General features: G+C 42.1%; 1 pseudogene; it reads right to left on the bottom strand.

Moving 5' to 3' along the window:
- Nucleotides 1–4,750: 4,750 nt before the first annotated feature.
- LOC102828506 lies at nucleotides 4,751–5,296 on the bottom strand (annotated as a pseudogene).
- Between the last annotated feature and the right edge of the window lie 560 nt (nucleotides 5,297–5,856).

The following is a 5,856-nucleotide window of genomic DNA, read 5'->3' as shown; positions in this document are numbered from 1 at the left end:
ATTTCCTACCCATAGTCAGTCCTGATGGCAATTATTCACTATTGTACCACAAGAGTCTTATCCACATTTCCTTTCACCAGCCCAGTCCCAACAGATTGGAAATCATTCAGTGTAGATTCTACCTACCCCTGCCCCATCTGGAACTAGGCTCCCTCTTGAAAGCTTGTAAGCCAGTCACTTCTTGCCTTTATAGCCACGACCCCCATTTTAGGCAGCCAATGTCTAAGTTGCCCATCCCTGTCAACCCTGTTTACCGAGGGGGTGGGAGTGATCTTTGCTGTAAAGATTTGTTGCCTTTTTTTGAGCTACTCCATCCATCTGTATAGGTAAAGTTCATCAAATTGTAGCGGATTATTCTTTCTTCCCAACCCAACCCCCGCCTTCTTTCTTCTTCTAGTCGAGTTCTGATCATCCAGCCACCAAAGCCAGGTCAAATGGACACTATCTGCAAGTATGGATGTTCTTGTGCATCTCCCCTCATTTCATATCAGTTGGACACTTCACTCTCCACTCTAGTCCCCTGTGGCCATGTCACTGCCTCTGGGAGTCCCCAGGTCTTGCTGTACTGCTGGCCATCCAGGTCTCCACCTGGGTTCACAGGATTCTGTTGAATGTGGTCAGGCTTAGCTCTCAACTTCATTGCTGTTTGTCACCCCTCTTCTCCTTATTGGTGACCAACGTGGTCACCAGCCAGATCACATGCCTGCTCATGTATTCCCCTTGAGTCTTAGTCTTGGAAGGGAGTTTGCTATGAGGGAGAGCGCTCCGACCACTTGCCTTGATGGCTCCTGGGCAAACAGCTTACTTGTTCTTGTAGTAATCAATCAGACTTCTGTTATTGTTTTTGATTTTTCCTGCTGGTCTTTCTTTCAAGAGTATCTTCTGTTCTTCTAGCCGCTCCAGGCTAGTTTACTTGTCCTTTCCAGTGGAAATTTCCCACCTCAGACAATTCTGGATGGGGTTCTGGATACCACCTATGGTCTTATGTAATGCAAAGGCTCCACAGAAAACCTCTTTCACTGGGCAACTTCTAGCCTCCTTTAAGGTATTCCAATCAATTATAGGCTGAAGATGGACTTACAAGCTTTCTATTATGATGTTTCTGGCTATTCCTTTCTCCCCCCTTCCCACCCCCCATCACCAATTTACTTATTTTTATTGTGTATTTTATGACTCCTTGTAAAATCTGTATTCTACAAGATCAGGAAGCTTTGTCTGTCTTGGGATGTATTGTTCCTAAGCCTAAGATTTCTTATCCTTGGCACTAGTGACCTTTGGAGCAGACACTTCTTTGTGGGGGGCATATACTGCCCACAGTAAGATGTGTAACAACAACCTTGGCCTCCATTCACTAGTTGTCAGTAGCATTTCCCTAGTTGTGAGAACCAAAAATGTCTAGACATTGCCAAATGTTCCTTAGGGGAATGGGGAGTGCAATAAAATTTCCTCAGTTGAGCTAATCTGTTCTAGAAACATGACCAGCAGACATTCAACATCATTTTTTGTTGAAAGAAGTAAAGAATGAGTAACTTCTAGGCACATCTATTCCTCATGTATTCTCCTAACATTCACCATGTACCATAGCCATCTGAAGGAGCAGCTTTAGGTCTCAGAGCAGTAAAAGGCAGTCCAAGGACAGGGTGATTGTCTTTGTTATGGTTTTTTGTAAGACAGTGTATGGGGTAGAAAGTTGTGCAAAAATCAGTGTCATTAATAGATAGCTGTAAATGAAATGCAGATGGGTCTTTTGTGATACAACAGTGAATAATTGTTATCAGGACTGATTGTGAGGGTTGGAAATGTAAAGGTAGATGTTTTGTAGCAAGGAGGGGAGTGATTAACTTTTCAGTCTAGGAGCAGAGGTCCCTAGGACTATCAAGGGAGAAAAGCAGAGAGCGGGACCCTACCCAGAGAAGCAGTGATGCCTGAAATGGAGGCAGAGATGATGATGTGGAGCGATGGAGCAGCTGGAGACTTTAGATCCAGAGAGGGAGAGCGTCTGTGTGCTGAAGACCTGGGGGGTACGGGGAAGGATTGCAGGATATACCCTTTGGTTGGTTGATGATGCATGGAGGGGATTGTAACCATGGCAATGAGATGATATACGATAGAATGAATGTAAAACTAATGTTCTCCCATGTAAACTATCACATAATTCACAATAAAACATTTAAGAAAAAATAAATAAAGAGTAGAAAAAATAGATAGCTGTATATGCCATCTGAGGCTACTACTTCTTTTCTACAGTCAGATAATATATAGCACACCAAATCATAAAGATAATAATAATAGTAAGACTTTTTGCTAGTTCTTTGATTTCATGTTCATTTTATTGTCAAAGGAAAAGTAGTCTCTAGGATAGAAAGAGACCATCAGTGTTGTTCAGTGAAAAGAATGAGTGGCCTTTAGCATGCATGATTTAAGGAGTGTGGCATTGTTGTCCTAAGGATATGCCTCAGAACACAAAATTTTTCGAGTTGAGTTCCTTACATACTTATTATTACTATTGTTATATTGAACAGATGAATTATGTATGTTGCTGTTGGTGGGTGCCATCAGGTCAATTCTGACTCTTGGAGACCCCACATGAGGTGGCAGAATGGCACTGTCCACATTTCTGTTAGCAAACTAGCACTTAACCCTTGCTCTGCTCCCAAATCCAAAACCCCTTGAGTCAATTCCAACTCATAGTGATGCTTTTTAGACAGAATAGACTTGCTCCTTTGGATTACTGAGACTGTAAATCTATGGGAGCAGACAGTCTCATCTTTTCCAATAGAGTGACTGGTAGGTTTCAACCATGGACCTTGCACTTAGCAAAATCATAGGGCACAAAACTTTAAAAAACAATAAAAAATGAATTCCTCTTTCTAGAGGCAGCTCATATTCCCAGCTCTTTCCAGTTTGATGCTTAAACAAGCCAATAGGCAAATCTAAATCTAAGAGGCCCTGGTTAAATTGAACTGTTAACTGTAAGGTTTGAGGTTCAAACCAACCAGCCACTCCTCAGGAGAAAGATGAGGTCCTCTGCTCCTGTAAAAACCCAGTGGAGCAGTTCTACTCTAGGTCAGTATGGATCAGAATCAGCAGTAGGTACAGATCAATTTAAAGTTTCATCTGTAGAGGATATTCTTGTTTCCATACCATATCCCCATCCATCTTCTCATATGAACCTCTCAGCAAATAGAAATTTGTTGATCAATTTCATGCTTTCCTTCTTTACCTCCCTCATCCAGCGTCCTGAGCTATTTAGTAAGGCCAGGCATTATATACCTCAAGTCTTTGCCCCTTCTCCACCTGTGGAAAAATCTGAACACAAATGTACCATGGGCATTTGATCATAAAATCCAAATAAAATGGATAGAAATATTTGCTGAGATTTTATTATTATTATTATTATTATTAAAGTAATGATCCCTGAATTTCCCCTCACACACACTCACATCTCTTCCCTCCTTTGCGGGGCTTAGATGCCAGCTGTATGTTGCCATGGTCTGGAGAAGGACCTGTGGGTCTCCCCTGGCAGATGCTGCCACTGTTTTAGCCTGAGGGCCCTGCAGGCAGCCTCTGGCAACATTTTAAATTCAACATCAAACTTCAACTTGAAATTTGAAAAAAAAAGGGGGGGAAATGACAAGATGTCAGTGTCTCAGAACTTAGCAAGTGGGCTTTTTAGATGAAACCAATCTGAGTTTTTGTTTTGTTTTGTTTTTTTCTCTTTTTTGAGCTGTGAGAGGGTTCTTGTTCTTTGTGGCCACTGAAAGTGACTGAACCCTAGAGGATGCCGATAGAGTCAAAGACGTTGCTATATATCAGTAAGAACCGCTTCAGATCTGGTCAAATGATGGCAGAGGAAAGATGTCCAGGATATAATTTTAAATCAAAGAGGCAGGCTGCAAAACAAAAGCATAAAGAATTCCACATGTGCAACACACAAAACTCAAAGCGTGATGGGAAATGCCATGAACTCCAAGTTTGAAGACGAGGTTTGTGTCCAAGCCCACTACTTACCTCTTAAATGTCTCTGAGATTCAAGTTCACATTGCATCACTGTTTACAATAGCCAAAAAGGTGGGAACAGCCTCAATGTCCATCAACAGATGAATGGGTAAACATAATGTGGTATATATATTGTTGGTATTGTTAAGTGCCTTCGAGTCTAAATCTTTGCGGGAGCAGAAAGGCTCATATTTCTCCCGTGGAGTGACTGGCAGACTCAAACCGTGGACCTTGTGGTTCATAGTCCTTTGCTTGTTATAAGGAGAATTCAGTTTTAAGATTATATACTATTTTACAATTTTTCTTTATAGCATTCTCTAGTGTGGGTTTTTTGTTTTTTTTTTAAGGAATAAAAAGCTTTATTTTAAAAATTCAAATAGACTTCAAAAGAAAATTCCTGTCCATTTACGGAGTTCCATAAACATACAACCCAAAAGATTCAGTTTGTACTCTTTTAGAGCAAGACTGACCATTCTTTATTGCACTCATTTTTATATGATGGTGAAAATGTAACTCCACTGTCATAAAATGACCAGTTCTTCAAGGCTTGCTTAATAAACAAGTAGAAGTAGATCAGAGGTCTATCTGTCCACTGTTACAGTTAATGTCCTCTCCCTCTGAAACCGCCACGCTTTCTTCCTCCTCGCCCACCTCTAAAACCTCATCACCTCTACATCCTTGTCTGTTACCTCTTCCTTTTCCTCTTTCTCCTCCTAAACCTCCGTTGACACCACCTCTTGGAGGTCATTTCTCACTTAGAGGTTGAGGTCTCTTTGACTCCTCCTTGGGCCCCAAGATGCGTCAATGCCCCAGCAAACATTTCCTTCTGCAACATCAGCTCCAGAAGACCTTCCAAGAGAGCTTGGCCACTCATTGATGTCTGATCCAGGCTTTCCTCCTCTGAGTTTGAGGCCTGGTGCCAATCCGGTGGGCACTCCCTTATCTTCACCCAGTTCGTGTAGTCCAGCCAGTTGTCTTGGATGGATCTAGGCTTCCCAGTTTAACAAGTCGTTGCCATCAGCATCAAAGTGACCTTCCACCATCTCTTCCAGCAGGTTGAAGGGTGTGATCTGCACACACACCCTCGCTGGGGAGTGTGACCACTTCCTGACCTTCCACATCCTCTGAAACCAGGATGTCATTATTTGCTGGACCCCTCCTCATTGTCATTCTCCTCCTCATTGCCCAAAGAGTGTTTCCCTTTGAAGTGGCTCCCAGGACCTTCTGCCCCTGCTACAGGGTCCAGCATATTGTTCTTTGGCACATTGGTTTCATTTTCATCATCCTCATCTCCCATGACACTTTTCTCTTTGGCCTGATGGGACAGAGGAGGTTTCCCCAAGTTGGGGCACCAGGGGAGGTAGGAGTGAGAGAAGAAAAAGAAGAGCTGCTTTTGCCAGGGTTACCTCCAGGCTACCTGACAGCCATCACCGGGGGGAAGAGAATGGCTTATAGTCTGGTTTTTGAAGTTTCAAAAAAAAATTTTTTTGTTTGTTTACAAAGACCTTTATTTATTACTTTTTATAACTAGAAAAATGCTATCTGTATAAAACTTGAAAATAAAAAGGGGTAACAGAGGTGGGTTCCTATTTTCTCAGTGCCGCAGACTCCTAGGCCAGAAAACAGCAATCTCTCAATTCAAGGACTTAAAAGACTTATATTCTGTGTCATGTTCGAATCTTCAGTTATAGTTTGGGGAGCTAGTTCACATAGCTCAGTGCTTGGCACAATGTGAGCATCAGCTCAGTAATAACAGCTTCCATCTGAATGGAACTTCACAGCTTGCCCTTGCTTTCGTCATCTCATTTGACCTTCATAGAAAGAATATGGAACTTTCACTCACTTCATAATAAAAAC

The sequence above is a fragment of the Chrysochloris asiatica genome, unplaced genomic scaffold, assembly GCF_000296735.1.
Source record: "Chrysochloris asiatica unplaced genomic scaffold, ChrAsi1.0 scaffold00280, whole genome shotgun sequence".
Classification (NCBI taxonomy): Eukaryota; Metazoa; Chordata; class Mammalia; order Afrosoricida; family Chrysochloridae; genus Chrysochloris; species Chrysochloris asiatica.
Note: the sequence above shows the minus strand (reverse complement) of the source record. Positions and strands in the feature narration are given on the sequence as shown.